We start from the raw sequence: 22,803 nt of genomic DNA on the forward strand, positions 1-22,803 counted from the left end.
CACTGCCTGTGCGTGAACGTTTATGAAGCTGTACTCAGAGCAGCCCCAAACTGGAAAAAACCCAGATGCCCTTCAGCAGGTGAACAGTTAAATGATCTGTGCTCCACTCACACACCGGAATCTGCCCGGCAATAAAAAGGGACGAGCTGCTGAGTCACGCAACCTCCTGGACAGCTCTCCAGACAGTTACACTGAACGAAAGCAGCCAATCTCCAAAGACGTGCTCTGTGATGCATCTGCAGAACCTTCTTGAAATGACGGTATTACAAAAACAGAGAACAGTTACTGCTTGCCAAGGGTTAAGGAGGGGTGAGGTGGGAGGGAGGGAGGAGGTGCGGTTATAGAGGGCAAGAAGGACACTTGTGGTGATGGAGCTGTTGTGTATCCCGACTGTGTCAAGGTCAGTAGCCTGGGGCTGACGCTGTACTGTGGCTTTAAAAGATGCTGCTGGTGGGGAAAACAGAGTACGTGGGAAATCCCCATCATGTCTTGCAACTGCACATGAACCTACAGTTACCTCAAGATATGTTCAGCTGAAGAAGAGTTAGTGGCCATAGAAATGCCTTTAAATTAAAATGCTAGATGACTAACATGAATTCCAGACAATAAAAAATGATTTCTCAAGGAAAAAAGTGTTGTCTTTACACAGATTAGTAAATCTCTCATTAATTTAGTTGAACACTTTATTTTTTTTTTAAGATTTTATTTATTTATTTGACAGACAGAGATTACAAATAGGCAGAGAGGCAGGCAGAGAGAGAGGAGGAAGCAGGTTCCCTGCTGAGCAGAGAGCCCGATGTGGGGCTCGATCCCAGGACTCTGAGATCATGACCTGAGACGAAGGCAGAGGCTTTAACCCACTGAGCCACCCAGGCGCCCCTAGTTGAACACTTTAAAATTCTAAAACCCATTCAAGGGCCCTGGGCAGCTCCGTCAATTGAGCATCCGACTCTGGATTTCAGCTCCAAGTCATGGGATCGAGTCCCGCATCAGGCTCCATGCTCAGTGCAGAGTGTGCTTGAGGTTCTTTCTCTCCCTCTGCCCCCGCCACCCCGGCCCTCACGCTCTCTAATAAATAAATAAACCTTTAAAAAATAAATACATGCAGTTCTACTAAAAGCTGTTCACAATGCTTATTAAGTAGTTCCTATGTGTTTGGCCTTTTTGTGTTGAGTCTGATACAGAACAGATTGGGGCATGGAACTTAGGATGGGAGACAAAATCACGAAAAAGTCCAGCAAAACTGGTGAGTTATAAGGCAGACCATGACACGGAGGGCTTAAGCAGCGTAGCTCCTGCCTATCCCAGGTCACCTGGTCAAACCCCCTCAGAGTTCTGTGTCACAGCACCAAGCAGACTTGGGAATACTAGCCTTAAATTTATAACTTTGTTTTTAAGGGATTAAGAATTCAAAACAAAATGCATTTGGGCTAGGGTTATGGCAGTCAGGAAAGACTTTTATTATTGCTGCAAACAAAAAGCCACAAAACACCAAAACTCTGGTGTTTAAAAAAATACATTCACTTAAATGAACGTGGCAGGGTGGAGTGGATAAGTCAACGGTTGTTTGCTTTAAGAGCACACCTCTCTGACGATAGGCTGATTTATATGCAGCTCGTACAGCTCTATCAGCAAATTTCCAGGCCAACATAACCATTATAAACCCTTGGTTTATAGACTTTCAATACGTATAGTAAAATATGAGAATCTACTACCATATTCACCACCCAGGAATGAGTCATATGAAATATGCTTAATTTCTGGAAACAGAAAAGGAAAAATAATGAAACTACATCATTCCACAAAGTGGGACCCACAACAGCCTGCAGCACAGGAGGACTCTGGGGAAATGAGGTGTGGGCTCCGGGACACATGCTCAGCAGGTGCGAAGCTGGCTTCACTGCCTCCTGACTTTACGGCCCTGGGAGCCTGACCTGACCTCTCTGTACCTCGGGTTCATCCTAATAAAATGGAAATCATAATATTTATCCTGCAGGTTGAGATTAAATGGGATTAATATAAAACAAGCAGCTCAGTGTTTCGCACATAGTAAACCCTCAGTAAACATTAACTGTTACCCAACACAGGAACCGGGGCGCAAACCCCGCAGGGGGCCGCAGGTGCGCTCATCCCTCAGTGCCAGGACGTGGCTCCCTTCCCGCGAGCTATCTCACGGGCAACAAACCGCTCCAGGTCGGGCACATTCAGAGAACACGCTCGTACCGTGTCAACACCAACCAGAAGCCGTTATGTCCTGCTTCAGAGAGTTCTGCCACCAAAAACACCCCCTGCCTGCTCACTGCCACGCCCCCTTCCCCAGCTGCACTTCACAAACACAGATACCCCAATCCCATGAAACTCAACCTCAAGACCCCTTTCTAGAAGACCTGGACCTCGGCTCTGAGCCGGGCACAACCCACTGCACCCCTGCCACGGCCCCCCTTCCCACGGGGGACGCACATAGGGGAGGCAGCAGAGCATGTCTCCTGGGGCAGGCAGCGTAACCCCTACCTGCCTGACCCCTTCTCTGGTGCAGGCTTCGTACTATGGACTACGTAACCCCAGCGTAACCCCTACCTGCCTGACCCCTTGTCTGGTGCAGGCTGCTGACTATGGACTCAGCTGCTCTCTGGCCAGACGACCTCTGACAAAGTGTATTCCAGAGGCTCGCTGGCCACTTACACCTGTGCTTTAGACAAAGTGACTTTCCAAGAATTGTCAGGGGACCAGTTACTTCTGGGACTTAATAGGATTTGCACTGAACACACACATGTCCCCAGGAATGTGAGAATTGGTGTTTACGGTGAGTTTTAAGTTTACACTGATTTATTCTAAGTCATTTAAATAAAAATATGAGCTAAAAAACTTGTTTCTTTCAAGTTCCGTCACAGTGCTTCATGAGAAGAAAGTACTATTTTTAAGATCACGCCTTACAAGCCCAGCCCTCTGACCCTGCCAGGAAGTCTCCTGGAAGCAGGCTCTGGGAACAAGCAAAGGGCCATAGATCCAAGAGGTCACACCCCTGAGCAGAACTCTACCCCACACTCAGCAAACCCAATAAACAAAGGCCTGATTAATGCAGGAGCAGGGAGGGAACCATAAATCACAGAGCGTGAGTATTTGCTTTAAGTAACATACGCTCCCATGACCTCAGGAACTGATTTATATACAGCCTGCCAAAAGTTCATTTTCCTTACAAACTGAGGAATGCCTCTATCCAAGTTACAAGAGAAATGCAGAGACTGACAGCGTAACCATTCTGAGTGTCTCGCTCATCCAGAAATATTCGCTCACCCAACTATGTCAACCAAACACGCGTCTCTCATGTGGGTCAGACCAGATCCCTTAGCGCATGGTAAAATAAAATAGTCTGCCCTCAAGTACTCCAACCCTTCTGCGCTCACACAGAAAAGCACGTAAAATGTAAATGTGTAGGACAAGATGATAAAGCGACCCTGGCAACCTCTGCCTCGATCAAGAAAGCCAACTTGGCCAGGGTCCCGAAAGCCCGAGGCCGCCACCACACTGCCCGCCATGTGCTTGAGCAGCTGGTCTGCTGGGCTCACCATGTGCCTGGCTCACCCGTACGGCATGGACAGAACCACAAAGCGCACAGCCACATGCATCTGCCTCTTCTGCTCAAGCATGTGTATGCCGCTGGAATTTCGTAACAAGAACACACCGTGACTTGTTTACCCACTCTGCTGCTGGACATCAGGTGATTCAGGGTCTGGGGCTACTGCAACAGCTGCCCAGAGAAAGTGAGTATTCTGAGCAGTGAAGTTGTCAGTGACAATAAAAACAAAACAAAACAAAAAAACAAACAAAAAACCCCAGCTATGACAGTGGTTGGGAGGCACAACTGTGAAGAAGCTTCCCTCTGTCCCAGCATACACAAGTGCAGGACTCTGGGGACACACGTGAGCAGTGGCACTGTGGCCAAAGGCTACATCTCCAACTCCATAACACAGTATCAAACGATTTTCCAAAACGGTTGTACCAGTGACGTCAAATAGTTTTCATGCACCAGTATTTAGTTTCTGTGCATAAAATACAACAAGAGCGACTCCTGTGGCATCACCACAATCCGACAGTGGCCGGCAGAGGAGCCACAGGATCAGTACACAGGCAGCAGAGGGGGACCAGCTACGACACAGAACCTTCCACAGGAGACACGGATCGCCTATGCGCCTCCAGACCAGCGTACAGGTGCAAGCAGGACAGTCAGCATGCATGCCTATAGAGGGAACATGGTGTGAGGGCCGCCCGGTCCTGGGGAACATCCCACCTCTGCCACTGATGGTCTGCATCAGACAAAGGAACTCCGAGCCCTGGAGACGGGGATGGGGCTCAGCTAAACAATCACCGTGGGCAGAGCGATGTTTACCTCTCCTTCATCCTATGGAGTCGGCAGAAATGGCAACTGCTGGGACAACTGTCCACAGCTAAAAACTGGCTGGCAAGCTTCCACAGGAGGAAAAACGTGTGCCAGGCACCTCCAAGCATGTGGCACAGGGTGGAAGGCGGCCCCATGCTCTCTCCCTGCACAGACAGGAGGGTCTCTGGAGAGGAAGGGGTGGGAAGCGCAAGAAAGGTGGCTTAGCCAGCATCCACTGGGGTCACTGGGGCCACAGCCGAAGCTCCGTGCAGGCCAGAAAAGATGTCTCTTCAGACTGGCCTTCTGACTGCCCCGAAAATCCAAAGTAGTTTAAAATCCACCTTTGATAACATGGACAGTGGGTCAGACAGCCACTAATGGAGCCAGCAGGCAGCAGGGAAACATAGGACTCAAATTTTCAGCCCCAACAGCCCCTTCTCTATTTAAAGTCACAGAAGTGAAGAATGCAACCATACTGGCTTAAAACTGGTCCCTTCAAACATTTTTATGAAAGCCTATTCTCACGTATTTATTCTCTCAGAGGAACTTTAGAATATTATTTGCCAAGGTCCAAAACATCCCCTGAATATTTATTGGAATTCCATTGAATTTATAAACTAAGTTGAGGAAAATCACATATCATATCGAGTTTCCCATCCAGAAACACTCTCTCGACTTTTTCCAGGCCCTTTAAATTTCTTGGTAAAATTCTGTGGCTTCTCAAAATAGTTGCTATAAATCTCCTATTAAACATGTGGCTCTGTAAGTCACGTTTTTGTTTTCAGTTCCGAGGGGGACTTTAAGCACAATATTTTGAATGGGCCATCACTGACGTGCCGGAGAAGTATGGACTTCTGAGTGTCTGTTTTGACACTCAGCAGCATACACATTTGTTTCAAACTATTAACCTTTCGGAGATCAACGCGGTCATCGTGGTATGACAGTGATCCCATGTCCCCCATGAAGACCTACGTGCCTCGTGTGGTCCTGCGCTGGCTGGAGCCCCCAGCAGAGCTGGCAGGACCCTTCCACAGCCTCCATCCCGCGCTTGCGGGGGAACACATGCAGCCACTCACTGCTGCCCAGGATGCTGACTACCCAGGGGACGCGCTCCTCCATCCTCATTCACTGCACGTGTCCAGTCATACGAGAAGCTGAATCCTACATGTGCTGTTTATTCTTGAGAGAAAACGCAGCTCCCAGTGACCCGACTTGGTTCAAGAACAGCTTCTCAATTAAGCAGAGGAGAAGTAATCCATGCCTGAAGGGTGCAGCAGCCACTGAGCTCTGTTTTTAGCTGAGAAGGCCACGGTGGCAGGGTGACAGGCAGTGCTGACCATTGACGGAAACAGAACCATACTTGGCTAACAGATGCATATCTTCACTCCTAGGATACATTCTAGTTTACTATTAATTATATAATAAAATACACGCTTTAGGGGGAAAAAATCAGTGGAAAATCTGATCACAAAGGGCAGAGCAAGAGAAGAAAACGGTAAGATGGAATTAGCAAGTTCTTACCTATCATTAATCACTCGAAATACAAGTGGATTCAAATCTCCAATCAAAAGGCAGAGTTGCTGGACACCTAAAAAGCATGACCCAGCCGTATGCTTAGGCAAGACTCCTTCTCGCTTTACAGACACACAAACTGGCTCAAAGAGATGGAAAAGGATATTCAGTGCACATGGAAACTGAGAGAGAGCAGCAGGGGCTTCACACATTACGCTGGCCAAAATGGACTTTCAGCCGAAAACTGAGATGAGAGGCAGGGAAGGTCATGTCGTTGCCTGTGGATGGGGCTCCCCTCATCAAGAGGACAGGAGCGCTGGCAGCAGTCAGGACCAGCACTGCGCACCTGCACACACCACGCAAACACCGACAGAGGAGGAAGAGTGCGTCTGGACTCCCGCCGCCCTGACCTGAAGCTCTGTGCACTCAGAAGCCCCAGAGACACCACACACCCTCCTGAGTGCACACATGTGGTGAGAAACCCAGTGGCATTTTGCAAACAGGACAGCTGACTCCGGGGCTGCCCTCGGAAGACCAGCAGACCGGGAAGACTGGAATCGAGCCCTGGCTGGAGCTGAAATCCCATGCCGGCTGCGGTGTTCCCACGGAAGCACCCACGGCATGTCCATATGCAGCCCAAGCCTGAGTCCTGGATGTGCCCTTCTCGAGCTTCCATCCCACTGTGCACTGCCCTCGTCTCTCTAAAACTGTGTATTTGTCACGCAGGTTTCAGAGGCCCAGAGACCAGCAGGCGTGTGCAGGCATCCCTTCCACAGCGCTGCTGCCTGGGCAGCAGAGCGGAGTGCAGGGAGGACAGACGGCTCAGCGAGGAATCCATCCAGGTCCCCCGTCCCATTCATGGGAGCAAGCAGAAGCTGCTGTAACTGGCCTGCACTGGGGCTACTGGGCAGGGCAACAGTGCACACTTCCTACTGGTTGGGAATACACCCCAAGATCTGCCTCAACTGCCCAGCTTCCCCTCAAATGAGCTGCGTCCACGGGGCACTGCCACCACCCAGGACCCAGGTTGGGACAGGCTCTTTCTTCCCCCAGTCTTCCAAGAGGTTCAAAGGATCAGCCTTTGTGCACAGGAACCAAAGGACAAGGTAGGAAGCCTCCCATCTTACTCTTCCAGGGTCAGCAACCAACCGGACCAGAAGTTCTGGTTCCCAGCTATGCATCAGAATCACCCAGGGAACTTTCTAAAATACCAAGGCCAGGACCCTGCCCAAAGATGGATGTCCTGGGTCTGAGAAGGGGCCCTGGCTCCAGTGTTTCATAAAAACTCTGCACGGTTCTAACATACCAGCAGCTCTAAGCAGGTGCGCCTTCAAGTAGCTTTCAAAGGACAAAAGATTCTAAACTTCACTCTCTTTACATTTTTTTTAAAAGATTTTATTTATTTATTTGACAAACAGAAATCACAAGTAGGCAGAGAGGCAGGCAGAGAGAGAAGGTGGGGGGAAGCAGGCTCTGCACTGAGCAAAGAGCCCGATGCGGGGCTCGATCCCAGGACCCTTGGATCATGACCTGAGCCTCAGGCAGAGACTTTAACCCACTGAGCCACCCAGGCACCCCTCGCTTTACATTTCATAACCATTTCTCTGCTACGGGCAATGACAGCAAAAGAATCTAAGTTTTAAAATATACTTTACTCTGTGCCCCCTCTCCCAGCCCTGCCACTAATGCTCTCTCTCAAATAAAAAATTTTTTTCTAAGATTTTATTTACTTGACAGAGACAGACACAGTGAGAGAGGAAACACAAGCAGGAGGAGTGGAGGGAGAAGAAGGCTCCCCGCTTAGCAGGGAGCCCAATGTGGGGCTCGATCCCAGGACCCCAGGATCATGACCTGAGCCGAAGAAAGACGCTTAACGACTGAGCCACCCAGGCACCCCAAACAAATAAAATTAAAAAAAAAAATACACTTTATTTCCCTTTTCACTATCATCTCTGGAAACAACATTAGGATTATTAAATTATTTTGCTTTTTATTTCCATGCCTTTATGAACTAACTGGATTTACTACTTTAAATGTCCTGCTAAAATATTCATTATTTTTTACCAAAGCTATAGCTACAACCTTTCTTCTAATTCTGGTTCATTTTATTTTTACATATTTAGCCTCCTAAATTCTCTAAAAATACCAGACAAAATAATCACACCCAAATTAACCATCAATCCTACAAGGCAGTTTCTGGGCAACGTGAAACCCACCTTCTGGTTGGCATGTGAACTGAAAAAGAGATGCTCAAACCTGTCGTAAAAGTCAGGATGTCAAAGCCTTCCAACGAAAATACATTCCACAGAATGATGACTAGAAGGCATGACTCCAAAGACTGGAAGAGCAGAGGAAAATTCAAAACTAGGACAGTCAGATCCCAATACCTTGCAAGCGGTGGGGCCAAGATGGCAATGATGCGTTGCAAATAGTGTTCTGACCTGATGCAGATACGGGGCTGAGCTTTCACTAAACTTGTGCTCACCATACCTCAGTTAATCCAAAACCACAACATTTCAGTGAGCGGTTGAGGTCAGGAAGAAAAGGAAGTAGGGTTGGAGCCTGGTGGGCAGTGGGGTGGAGGACTAATGAAGCTGGCCAGGGGCGGAGGCTCTCTGGAGAGGTGGCATATGAGCAGGGACATGCATGGTGACAGGAAGTCTCTGACTAAGCAAAATCAGAGTTTTCTCTGATGGGTCCTACTATGGTCCAGCAGGCCCAAGGGACCAGCAGCCCGCCTCCAGGTAACTCTGAACTGCCAGCACAAACAAGGGCAAGAAGACACGTGGCCCACAGGAAAACAGGCCTGTAATTCTGTACAAACACCTACTCTTCCCTACTGCCCACAGACAACCAAAGAGTAATCGGGGAAGAAACAAACTGCACAAGTCTGGGATCCTGCTGAGCCCCTGCCATGGGGTAAGGGTAGCTGGACCCACTGTTCATCTCATGGCTTCTGGGGTAAGGATGGGATGGGGACTGCACAAGGAGTCACATGAGAGCATGCTAGAGAAGGACCCTTCCAGGGCTCCAGGCCTCAGACCCATGTACCCTGCAGGCAAGAGTCAAGGAACCTGCGACAAGTCAGGAACAGCTGACCAGGGAAGCATGTGGGCTCCGAGCTCCCAGAATCTCAAGCCATGGAATGGGATGTGAGCTCCTGCTTCTGACCAGTTGCCCTGGGGAGACAAGCCCCCAGAGAGGAACAACTTCTTCCAAGAGGGAGCCCCAAGGCTCCCCAACTTCTGTGAACCAGGTCACTCCTCAGACTTCAACTGTTCTAGGACACAGGAAGTATTTTTATAAGAATTAACAACATAAAATTAACATAATCTTGATTCTAACACCTAACAACAACAGCACACACACAAAACAGGCTAATGTCAGTTGACCATGGACTTCTGTTTTAAAAGATTAGAAAGTTGGGGTGCCTGGCTGGTTCAGTTTGAAGAGCATATAACTCTTGATCTGGGTTTTTAAGTTCGAGCCCCACAATGGATGTGCATATTATTGAAAAATAAATAAAATATAGGAATAAATAAATAAATATACTAGCAAACTGAATATGATTTTGCATCAGATAAATGATAGACCATGACCAAGCAAAGGTTACTTTAGGAATATAAGAATTGCTCGACATCAGGAATTCTATTAATATGCAATAATCTCAAAAGCTGCCAAGAAAATAATGTTTGATAACGTTGCACATCCATTTCTTTTCTTTTCTTTTTAAAGATTTCATTTATTTGACAGAGCAAATGCAAGCAGGGTGCAGTGGCAGAGGGATAGGGAGAGATGTGGCACTGGAATCGCGACCCAAGCCAAAGGCAGAAACACAGCTGAGTCCCCCAGGCACCCCCTGCACAGCCATTTCTGATTATCATCCTGCAACAGTGCCTGCATATGCAGGTGATGGATAAATCCTAACTTAGACCACACAGTAACTTGTAATCACAAAATAAGTTTATATAAGGCTAAAAAAAAAAAAGCCAAATGGACACCAGTAATGTAAGAGTCCAATTAAGAAATTAAAAGGACAACAGAATAAACACAAAGAAAGTAGAGGGAAATGAATAAAACAGGATAAATCAGTGAAAAGAATAAAAATACAAAAGAGAAGGCCAATGATGCCAAAAGCGGGTGGTTTAAAAAGACTGACAAATTTCTGTAAACACTGCTTCAAAAAAAAAGGAAGAAAAAGTACAAATTAGTAGTATTATTAATAAGAACAGAACAAAACAAAATGACAAATAAAGCACATGTTTAAAGAATTCTATCAAGAGCTTTTGCCAGAAACTTGAAAATTTAAAAAAGACAATGATGACCAAAACTGACTCAAGAGGAAAGAGAAAGCCTGAATCTTCCCCTAATGTAAAAATAACAGCCATGCCCTAAAAGTTCCCATCATGCTCAGATGGGTCTATACACAAGTCCACAAACTATTGAGAAACACACCATTCCATCATCTACCATCTCTTCTAGAAAAGACAGAAAGAGGGGCGCCTGGGTGGCTCAGTGGGTTAAGCCTCTGCCTTTGGCTCAGGTCATGGTCTCGGGGCCCTGGGATCGAGCCCTGCATCTGGCTCTCTGCTCAGCAGGGAGCCTGCTTCCCCTCTCTCTCTGCTGGCCTCTCTGCCTACTTATGATCTATATATCAAATAAATAAATAAAATTTTTTTTAAAAAAAGCTTCTTAAAAAAAAAAAGAAGAAAAGAAAATAAGGAACTCTCCCCAGTTCACTCTCAACCTTGGCACTAATACAAGACAAGGATCATATCAGGAAAAGAAAATCGTGGGTCCAATTCATCCATGAATATAAATGGAAAAATTCTAATTAGCAAACAGAATCTACCAGTGGATGAAAAAGATAATAGAGTGTAACAACGTTGGTTTCACCTCAGACACGATCTCTTAAAAGCTGTGTCATTTAGTGAATTAAAGAAGTATAATGGAATCATCTCAATGGAGAAAAAGCATTTCATAAAATTCAACACCCATTCATGATAAAGTCCCACAGTGGGGGGAAAAAAAAATCAAACTTTCTTAATCTATTTTATTAAGCGCTACAATAAGGATCATCAGAAAAGAGTAAATTCTAGAAGAAATGTCATTAAAAACCAGAAAGGCAGAAAGTGGTGCACTATGATTGTTACTAGCCCTCCGGGAGAGGAGTCCTGGAGGCCCCATGGGAGCGATCAGACAACAGTACAGAAGGCATGAGGCCTGGAGAGGAGGTACACGGCCATGGAGACTTGGGGCGACAGGAACGAGGGCGCAGCTCACGGGGAAGAACACAGACTCGGGCCAGGTGCCTGCGTTCACATCCCAGCTCTGGTGCTCACCAGTCCTGAGGCCCTAGACAAGTCCCTTCCCGTCCTGATCCCCCAGACAGGGGTGACAACAGTACCTGTATCTCGCTGTGTTCCGTGTTTGTATCCAGTGGCTACTACAACACAGAAAACACAAAAGAACCAACATATAGTTTTAAAACAATGGTTTGTCAAGGAAGTGGTTGTAAGTCAACAGCATTCCTCCTCACCAACAATTAGCAAAGAAATATAAAACAGAGTATTTCCAGTACCAGAATAGCCTCTCGAGTGCCCACATACAAATCTAACAAATAGCAGACACAATCACTATAGAAACAAGCCACAAACGCTCACTGAGAGGCATTAAGAGCAAACACACGGAGAGATCATGGCTCGCCCACACACTTCAGCTCCCCACGGCTCGCCCACACTCTTCAGCTCCCCAGAGAGTGCCCCCTGGCGCTCAATCAATAGCTGATAGCATTTCTACAGAAGCGGAAAGGACCAAGAATAAATAGCCAAATCACCCAAGACAAGGCCTGTTTACAAGCCGATCCGAGCAGCGTGGAATCAGGCAGTGCCAGTGGGACAGACACATACCACAGGCTGACCCGTGGCCTAGCTGTCTGTATATCCCATGAGTGCAGATCAGCTTTTACTAAACAAATAGCTGAAAACAATATTTAAAAGGTAGTGTTTTCTGGTCCATGAAAGTTCTATAAAATCTGCATTTTGGTATTCATAAAAAAAACAAATGATCGGCACCCGGCCACACTGGTTCACGGGGGGGGGGGGGTGTCTAGGGCCGCTCTGGAAAGCTGAATAGTGGTGACTGAGCACACATGGCTTGGAGCTAAAAACACGTGCTTTTGGACCCTTGCTAGAAAAGTCTGCTAACCTCTGGCATACAGAGTCCAGAAAGCACATGTAACCTCCACACACAGCAGAGCAACGTGGAAAGGAGGAAGAACTGGTTATTCATGTTAGAGGACAAATTGCACCTCGATCTCACAGAACACAGGAAAATCAGCTCCAGGTGGACTAAGGACGGAAAGGTCCAAACAAAGCTTTAAACATTTACAAAGAAAAGTATCCTTCTGGCCTTAGGAGAAAGATTTTTTAACTAAGACACAAAAAAGCCCTGATCTTGAGAGTTAAGACTGAGAAATTTTAGTTACATTAAAGTTAAGACCTCAGTCCTCAAAAGACACTTCAAAGAAAGCAAATGGGAAAAGTTTTGGACAATGGTTTTAATGTGATTTTACCTCCCTTAACCCTCTGCCCCACCCACCAAGTCTTATGAGTTTTTTTTTTTCCATAAAACCGATTTTTCAGAAACTGCTTTAGGGTTTTTGCGCTCAGTTCCATAGTGATGGTACGATCAACTCTTTTTGCTTAACCAGTTTTATTTACTACAAGTTTCTACTAGCTTCGTTAAAAACCAAGAGGTGAAATTAATTTCGTGACATTTAACTCAATACATATAAATTACTGTTTCAATATGCACTCAACATAAAAATTACTAATGAGACATCTTATATGCTTTTTTTTCCCTAAGTCTTCGGAATCCACTGCATATTTTATCCTCACCCTGTATTCAGTCTGGCCTGGCTGCTTTCCATGTGCTCAACTCCCAAGGGACGAGCAGTGTCATGCTTGCTTTTCCTAGTTATCCAGGTAGGCTCTGTCATAGGCCATCCTCCCCCAAGAACCCCAAGAGCAGTACATTTTGAGCCCTGGAATTACCCCAATGCATCGTTCCTTATTTCTACATGTGTAATGCCAACTGGACTAAACAACAGGAACCCTGAGTCAACCTGTGCCTCCACAACAGGTTGTCTATTGTCCCCTCTTCCTTGAGTGTTTACAGCTACAGAACACAGGTACAAGCAAATCCGACTTTTGTTATTTTGAAAAAAACCCACGGTTTCTTGCAATATGTTCTTTCCTGGAACATGAAAGCCCCTTTAAGGGTGGACTCAAAGCAGGTTCCATTCTTGCTCTCTGTTAAAGTACCAAAGTGCCTCTAAAAAAAAAAATCAGACTTCGTTTAACATCCCATTAATCTAGGTCAGGAAGCTTATCACTTGTATCACACTTCACTTTGCAATCTGTCTTGCTGTCCAAACTCCAATACCCCCACTGGGGCAGAGAGCCACACGGCAAGAGGGCTGTGCCTGCTCCCAGGGCCTGCGGTCAGGAGTCGCATGTGAGCAGCTGAAGGCACTGGTCAGCAAGGGGCTCACTGAGGCTACATCACCCCCGCCACATCCTCTTCCCCTCCAGAAGCACCATGAGAACATCCGCCGACCTTCCAAATGCAGGTCCGTTTATTTCATTCTGCCAAGTGCTGCCTCATATTTGATCATTTGTTCCTTTCTGTCTCCCTCTGTCTCTTCTAACTTTTGTTCCAGGAGCTGAACTCATCTAGGCAACAAGTTAAAGAGAACTTACGTCTAGCACTGTGCTAGCCACGGGAGAGTCACAGGTCTCCCCGATGAAATTCCGTTCCAGAAGAGAGTCAGTGGCTGGTGTTTTCCTCCTGAACCACTCAGTCCTAAAGACTGTACACGGGCCAAGCACAGAAGCACCTGCACCAGGGTGGGGAGGGGGAGAGCCACGGGGCCCAGAGTAAGGACATCCATGTGGGCAAGGGGAGCAGCAGCCAGCACAGGGCAGAAGGAGTCCTAGACAGGCAAATGGCTACCCCAGGGGTGAGCAGGAGCCCACCCACGCGACAGGGTATGTTGGAGCCTGAGGTGGGTGAGGTGGGTGAAGAGGGCAGGCATGCGGGCCAGGGAAACAGCAACAACAGGAGACGGGGTTGGTTCACTAAGGCGATCTACCAGGACGATGACCATCATGCTCCCCATGAGTGGAGAAGGGAATTATCAATACAGAATGGGAGGAAATTAACATGATCCTGTGGTGTGTGCGAGCACGTGGACATGCGTGCGCACACACACACTTTTCCTGCAGCTCTGACCACCGGGAGGGCCCAAGAGCCGAATACCACACAGGGACAAGTGTGCCCAATAAGCATATCCTGCTTTTGAGACACCAACCTCCACTAAAGGGAGTCAGAAGAAATGGTTGGTTTCGGGCCTGGGGCAGGGCAAGGCAAGATGAGCCTAGAAAATCTCCGTGAGCCAAAAAGGAAGGGAGAACTCGAAGAACAACAGGGCAGACTGTAAGGACATAGACGCCAATCTGAAGGAGCCCCTGCAGGACAAATCTGGGGCAATCTGAGCACCAACACACAAGTCAGTGTGTCAGCCCCTGAGTAAGACTGGAAAGTGAGCCCACGATGACAGAAAGAGGCAACAAAACGGACAGCGAGTGAAGAGCAGGAGACTTACGCGTCCCAGAACATGCTAGTAATTACGAAGGGAAGCGGAGGCTGGAGATGGTGGAGAAGCCGGCAGAATCCACCCCCAACCCCACCGGTCACGGGACAAATGAAAACATGTGCCCGGTGACAGGGTGCAGGTGGAAGAGCTGTGGGTGACTGCAGCCCAAGAGGCTCACGCAAACATGCCTCCCTGAGGGACCCTCTCCAAAACAGCCTGCGGTCTCCAAAGCTGGCAGGGTCAGGAGAGGGAAGGACAGACGATGGCTCCAGCCTGGGAGAGCCTACAGTGAGGCGAGCACCGTGCACCTGGACAGCAGCCATGGACCACGTCCCCATCCTCGTCTGACACAGAATGACCTGGTTTGCAGAAATCCCTCACTCAAGTGCTCAGCAGTGAGGTCAGCAATCTGTAGTCAAGTAGTGCAGGGTGGGGGGTGGGGGGCTTCTCCGTATCAGACACACAACCTCTCCGGCACGTGCCACCACCCTAGGCCCACGTGGCAGCAACTCACCCTGCGCTGGGGCAGGAGGACTCTGGCTGCCACCCACAGAATGGGCTGTGGGGAGGGCTGGCCTTCCCAAAACCAGAACTGTGGCGGGCGCTGTCGGCTGAACCCCAACTGAGCCAACAGGACCCTGGCAACACAGACCCCGCAAGGCGGATGGCACAACACGCTCCCTCTAGACCCTGAATGTAGTGGTCAGGCATCTCTGAAGTAGTTGAGAGCTCTCAACCTTCATAACTTTAAATATCTGACCTGCTTGCCTTCAGACGTTGTTTTTAACGTTGTATAAAACCATCAACTTTATTCAGTCTGTTTAGTTTTTCCTTTTACGGCATGAGTTTCTATCATTTTCCCCTGCAAATGAACTCTCTATAGTACCATAAAGCTTTCATAAGCTACCTGGAAACTTAATCAGTACCAAAAATACGAGTATTTAAAAATTACTCCTGAGTTTCAAAATCTAACCGAACTTACAGAATGCATCTTGTGGGTAACATGGAGTGTGCATATTACAGCGTAATTCAGACGTGTCCACACAGTGTGCTTTATTTACAATGTCTGAATAACTTCATATCTAAAATAAACACATTTCTGTTTTATTTTAATATCTTTTTTTTTCCTGTAAGGGACTGAAGAATATTCTGTGAAATTTGACAAACCCCTGACATAATGCAAGCTCCTGGCAAAGTGGCTGTCAGTCATGGCCTCGGGGACATGGCTTTTCAAGGGCTCTGTTAATTAGTAAAGGGGTCCCAGGTGGTGGGGAGGGCTCTTCGGCCAGAAAGAAAGGTTCAGAGAATTCCACCCAGAAACCTTGATAATGCTCCAATATGAAAGATCAAACATGCATCACTGCTACAAGCAGGAAATCAAAGTATTTTAACGTCCAGAGCTTCAGTTTCCCATTACTGTAAAAAGACCCAGAAACCCATCTCCTAGAGAAACCGGACAAAGCTGCGGCCCCAGTTTGCCCACGTCAGCCCCTTCTGAGCCTGCTTCCTCAGGTTCAGCTGAAGCCAAGAAAGCCTGACTCAGCAGCAGAGCCCATCCCTCCAGCAGCAGCTCGCTTCACTGGAAGCCACTCCTCAAGTTGAGAAGTTGACAGACAGGAACTAGGAAAATAAAGGCATTTCTCATTTCAAACAGTGAGCACAAATAGGTGTGTTTTAGAAAGAATAAAAATAACTAAGAAATAAGGGAAAAAGTTACCAGGAAATAAATTCCTTTGTTCAAAGAGAAGCCAAAGAAACGTAGAATTTCAGTACCGAAATAATTCTGGAAACAGCTGCTCTACCAAACGCTGACAAAATCCCTGTGTGCCACCTCCACACAGGATAGGGCCTATGTCCCAACATGCACCTGCCGTCCCCAAGGAGCCCGTGTGCCCGGAAGCCGGATAAGCAGAAGGACACAGGCCTAGAGCATAAGGTCACAAGCGGGCACACAGCTTAGAGAGGAAAGCCACTGTGGCTCCCCGTACCACTGTTACCTGCGAACCACCTGGGTGAGCAGAGACGTAGGAGGCCCTGCCTGGGGCGCCACTCGCCACTCCCAGCAGAAGAGAAAGAAGCCAGACCACACCAACAGCTCGCCTGGGCTCAGCCACAGTGCAGGGCTTTCCGAGGTCCTTTTTCCCTTACACACCCACCTCATGTCTCACCAGCTACGTTCAGAAGTATTCATGCTTCTCCAGACCATCGAGAAAGGTTCAGCAGGGGCAGGCCATCCTCAGTGTCCCCCCTGCTGGGGGCCTGCACTTGCCAGAAGGCTGCAGATTCCAGGACTCATGGGACAGAGTCCCTTCTGTCCCCTTACTGCTCTCTGCACAACCTGCATTGGTTTCCACTGAGCTTCATGCATCTTTCACAGTCCCTGATTGACTTGGATCTGAATTCTAATCCTTTTCATCCTGAGGCCACCAGAGCATCAACCCTCCCACCTCAGGGATGTGTCACAGGGACAGTGCCCACAGTCACACCCGCACCACCGGGGACCTGAGTTCCAGCTATGCACTCAGGTTGGCGTCTGTGCACAGCAATTAGGACACTGACGGAAATAAGGCCAGAATGGCTTCTCAGGCCCAACCGACTAAATCTGTTAGAGTTATAAATAAAAAATGATGTGAATGTTAAGGTGGCATTTTGGGTAAAAAAAAAAAATTTTTTTTTTTGAGAGAGAGTGTGTGCACATGCACAAGCAGGGGGCAGGGCAGAGCGAGAGGGAGTGAGAGTCCCCTGCAGGCTCCAAGCACAGTGTGGAGCCCAGTGCGAAGAATAAAATCGTTATTCGCCGTATGATCACTCACTGCGCAAACATACTACCCAGCAGATGAGGACCACTCAATCTGGAAACGTTTGTCAGGCCAGAGCTGATCACATCCTTAGAGTCCCGTTTTCTTAAGTCATGTACACATTTCCCTGCACATAAAGTATTCTGATAGCTTACCCATATCATGGCCTTTGTATATACAAAAAAGGCCCATTTACGCATCATAATTATCGCCATGAAATTCACACACATATGACGTTCAGATGCTTCCCAAACCACTGTCCCAGTCTATAATGTTTCCATGCCACACATCTCCAAGCATTTTTAGGTGATATTGTTGGTTATTTGCTAGCAACAATTTTATATAAGAAACCTAAAATCCCCCGCCAGCATACTGGAAGACATTGTACTACTTGGGAACAGAAAACTATCATCTTGTTTCCTAAAATAAATAACTCACTCTTTACAGCTGAAGTCAGTGTCAGCAGCAGCTGGTTTTGCTACTAACATCTCATCATCAAAGAATGTCGTAGCATATGTCCCCTTTCTTTCAAAGCAATTTAAATGGAAACAGTATTTCTAGCAAAAGAACACCCATCCAATAATACTAGGACCACAAACATGCAAACTAAAAATACTTGCATCAGGTACAGACTGAGCTAAGGCGTGATTTCTGAGGAATCTTTTACTAATAGGGTTCAAGTATTTGTGGTGAAACTGCACCACCTTGTGACCAAAATAAGAAATAACTGGAAGGTCTACTCAGATCACCAAAGAGAAAATCAGAATGCCTGCCTTTCACAGAATTGAGCGGACGATTGTTCACTACACACGACTTGCTGTAATTGAAACAGAACATGTTCAGGGTAAAGTCACTTTATCCACCTAGAGTCATTTTAAGATGCACATTTCCAAATACACGCTTCTTTCAGATCACTGTCCAGAGACTGCAAGCACAACTCTACGGGACCCGTGGCACAACACTCACCGAGAAGAGCATCAAATACATACATTCACGTCAAATTAAGCACACGCTAAGGTCTCATCTGAGATGTACAACCTCCAGAGGACACGGCTTATGTGAGCAAGAAGGGGAAGAGTAAAATCACACAAGATTTAAATGAACTAAAAAAGAAACCCACTAAGAGAAATACTCTATTTCAAAATAAAGAATTTCAGTGAAAAGAAAAAGCATCTAAAACTGACATTCGATTAGAACTGACCCAAAGCAGAGAAGCCCAACCCAGATAACGTACAGGATCAGGAGTGAGGAGTGAGGGCACCGTCTCTGAAATGGCCAGCTAGCATCCAAAGCACCTTCATTTATAAAGTTCAAAAAGCAAGTACTTTTAAAGCAGAAGAAACACTAGTAAAACTGTTTTTCTGGTTGTTTTTCAAAAACTTCCTCATAAATATGAAAGAAAAAAAAATGCTGGCATGAGCTAGTACCTTACTATTAACAAAGTTTATATTTCCTCTTGAGAAGACAGCGAGTCGGCCAGGCTAATGAAGACAATGCTCCGTCTGATGCACGTTGGTTCTATAATGGATTATTCAAGTCCGTAGGTACAGTAAGACGTAGCTTTCCTTCCAAGGCAACGCCAAAGGCTGGCCTGAGGGACGGCTCGACTACAAACTGCTATCTCCTCGGCACTGAAAAAACAGTGCTCCCCCAAAACAACAGGAAGTCCAAGACAAGAAGCACAATTTACATGAAAAGCAGAGAAAACATCTATCATCTGAATGTTTATGTGAGACCGAAGACAAGTAATTATGACAAGAGGCCTGAGCACAGAGTCTCACCACCACCTCTTTGCAAAATCCACCAGGAGCACTAAAGTCTGGACCGAAAGCCCAGGAAACAGACGGTCTGCGAGCTCTCAGAAACAGCTGTAAAAACTAACCTCAGACCAGACCCCAAAGCAAAGCTTCAGTCCGAATAATCAATAACACACAGACTGTATTCTTCCAACATGAAATTATATTAGGAATTATCCATAAAAAGATTTTCTAAAAACCTTTATGTTTCAAAACTAAAGAACAGGCTCATAAATAGTCCACATGATAAAAAGAAATAAAGTATTTTGAATTAAAATTCAAAGAATTTTTGATATTAATATTTAATAAATTTAAATAAAGCACGCTTAAAGAGAAATGTATGGCCTTGGGGCACAGGGTGGCTCAATCAGTTGAGCATCTGACTCCTGATTTCAGCTGAGGTCATGATCTCAGGGTCCTAAGACCAAGCCCACATCGCGCTCTGTGCTCAACACAGAGTCTGCCTGAGATTCTCCCCCCACCCCCAACACCCCCTCCCCACCTCACTTGCATGCAACGTGTGTGCTCTAAAACAAATTTTAAAATTTAAAAAAAAAAGTATAGCCTTAAACATTCATTTAAAGTGACAAAGACTAAAAATGGACGAGCCAAGTATTTTCCACAAGAGACTAAAAACATAAATAACCAAAGAAATTAAAAGAAAAAATAAGGAATAGAAATCAGTGAAATGAAAACCAAAGTGAGTATCTACAAGATTAGAAGTTGGTCTTTGCTAGAGGGTGACTTTTTCAATAGTTTCTTTAAAGTCTCATCAAAGAAAATAAAACAAAACAAAAAGAAGATTTAGCAGGAAAACTATGAACTGTAGATATATTTTTATAAAATCATAAAAGCACAGGTGAACCATCTTGATGCCATGACTTAGTAAAAAGAGAAGGAACAGTTGGCTGCAGAGAGGCTGGGGAGGGCCTGGCGATGCTGGCTTCTGCTCTCCCTCCCACGGACAAGCGTCCTGCCCTTGGCGCATCCCACACATGGGGGACAGGCCGCTTCCAGAAACTCTTGGCCCCCAGCCAAGCGGCTGGTCTCCTCCACCCACCCACATGCCTTGCAAATACCGTCATTTTCTGAGCACATCAGGCAGCAAGACGTCTGGGCAGATCTATCCTGATCACTAGCTGAGCAAACCAATGCACTGAATAACGGTTTCACTTCACGTGCCTTCACGGTGAAGATTTGGCTGGAACCACAGACATGGGAGTAGGATGCACAACTTCTGAGAAGCCTCAAAGGAAAGGGGCACGCTCTTGCCCTCCGCTGCTCCTCTGTCCCCTCCCTTCCTGCCAGCCGCACCTGGATGGCCTCCTTGGGCCACAAGGGGCCAAGGTGCAGGGGTCACGCACATGGGGGATGGGCAGAAGATGCCTGGGCCACTGCTACATCCACCCTCTGGCCCGGGAGCTGAAGTGCTCCCCCCTCATCTAAGCCCCTGACACTTGGGGTCTCTCCTTCACTCACAGCCCAACCCAACCCAAAGGAACAGAAAAACAGAATTTCACCCACAAGAAACTGCCTTGGTTAGACAAACAAAAGGTCAGTCCAAAAGAACAGAACAGCTACAGCAACCCAAGTTGTCCAGCTAAGAAAAGAGCAGGAACTGGTGTCGGACGGAATCACGTCAGCCGTGAAGGGAACGCACATCACAACACAAGAAATTAGAGATACTGAGCACCGTGAGTGGGGCGCGGGCGGGGGAACTGCGCTTGCGGGCACCGTGGTGGGAGCAAGGAGGACGCAGCCGGTTCTCACGAAGACCCACGCACGCCGCACTTTTGCTCATCGGGTCTGCCCCATGAGACCGGCGCTCTCCGTGCACATAGGATGTGCAGGATGCTCTCCACAACTTTCCTTCCAAAGGACTGAACCCCCAACAAACCCCACACCCTCACCCGACAAGCGGACACACACCCAGGGCACATTCGCACCAGGCATGATCCACAACAAAAGGGAAGGAGCTGTTCCAGCAGCATCACTCCAATGGGGAAGGTGACAAAGAGGGGCTAGCCAGGACAGGAGCACAGGTACCAAGCCCACACGGCCACACGTCGGGGAAACAAACCAGAGGGACCAGCAACAGAGCAGCAGCCACTGGACCAGGCGGGAAGGGGGTCCCCTCTCGCTGGGACCTGTGGGCAGCAAGGCCCACGTCCTCCATCCCCAGCATGGGTGCACAGCCTCTCAGACACAGGAGCGCACCCGGGCACTGCCGGCCCCAGTCCCTGACTCTGGGCCTGCGCCAGCACCAGGCTGCAAAGCTTTCCCACAACACAGCCACACAAGCTCCCACTTCTGCCAGCGCTGCAGCCACTGCCAGGCTCTGTCTGTAGGGCCGAGAAGCCGTGACAGCCCATGTGGCCCCCCTGCGAACATGTGCACAGCCCCGCCCCCTGGCGGACCTGTGGGCACCTGAAGGCTGGCTGACACACCCTAGAGCCCAAGAGTGCAGGTACACCAGAGTCCCCAGAACCAGAGCTAACAAAGACCAAAGAACCAGACATCAGGTGCCCACCCTGGGAGGGCCTGGGAACAACACGCCACCCAAGACCAGCACTGGTGTCACAGGTCTGCCCCAGGCAAGACCCACGACTGCCGAGAGCAGGCAATGGCTTTTCAGGTCGGGCTGCCACCAACTCTGACCCAGGGACCTAGGGCCTTGGGGACAGCGAGGCTGCGGCCGAGGCAGAAAGGACATCAAGTCTCCCTGAAGGTTTTAATTTCTTTTATTTCAAAACCTCAAAGCCGTTTTTTGAGGGCCCCCAAGTGGAACTGCAGCCTGATGCCCCTGTGTGCATCGATAATGATAAGGCTGCTCATGCCCCAGCCGCGACAGACATGCAGCCCCAGCTCTGACCCAACTGGCTGTGCTGTCCTACAGCAGCCTGTGTCCACCACTGAGGACACGGATTCCCCGCCTCTCCTGCAATCAGAGCCTCCAGCCTGAAGCATACCCCCAGGGGCAGCCTGTGGCATGGACCCAGAGCACTGTGCAGAGCAAGCACAGGCGGTAAATGGGGACCCCCGGAGCCTTGCCCTCGCCCACATCACAGTCCCGAACTACACACTCGTGGTTTCCAAGCGGCTCGCAGGAATACCACCAGGGCCACAGGGCAGCACTCTGGCCACGAAAAGGACGAGGCCCTGCTAAAACCCCACAGCAAGAGGCCGCGGCCCACGCAAAGGCAGTTTTCCCTCTGGGCGAGTGAATGGGGGTGCCGCCAACTAAAGCCCCAGACAGCACTCTTCTCCCGGGACAGTTCCCGGACCCCTCCGATGTTGCTCGCGACTACATGGTCCCCTCACCAACTGTTTCTGGCCACGTATTCATGAAAACTAAGACATTTTAGGCAGAATCATCTCTGCATGTAAGTGTGTAAAACATACTGGAAACGTCGGCTGCCAATAGAACTGTCTTTCTGTTACAGAAGCGGTTAAGTGAAGACATATTCTTATTTTTGAAAGTAGCTGTAACAAGCCTAGCCGTGACTTCTGAGGCTCGCTGCGTGGCCTGTAGGTATTTATCCCAGGGTCACAGGCCCAGTGGTGGTGACTGGCAGGAAGCTGGGGGGTCCCAACAAGACCACAACTGCAAGGAAGGTGGCGGGGAGGCCAGGCTCCAACAGCACCTGGATTTAAGCCAGA

The 22,803-nt window shown here is 48.0% G+C and overlaps 1 protein-coding gene across 9 annotated transcripts in view; it reads right to left on the minus strand.

Moving 5' to 3' along the window:
• The window catches only part of TRAF3IP1 (TRAF3 interacting protein 1), a 68,696-nt gene that overhangs the window by 18,368 nt on the left and 27,525 nt on the right, over positions 1–22,803 (minus strand). The gene's annotated exons all lie outside the window — the stretch shown is intronic.

The sequence above is a fragment of the Mustela putorius genome, unplaced genomic scaffold (genome assembly GCF_011764305.1).
Source record: "Mustela putorius furo isolate JIRA1106 unplaced genomic scaffold, ASM1176430v1.1 tig00003869_pilon_pilon_pilon, whole genome shotgun sequence".
Taxonomy (NCBI): domain Eukaryota; kingdom Metazoa; phylum Chordata; class Mammalia; order Carnivora; family Mustelidae; genus Mustela; species Mustela putorius.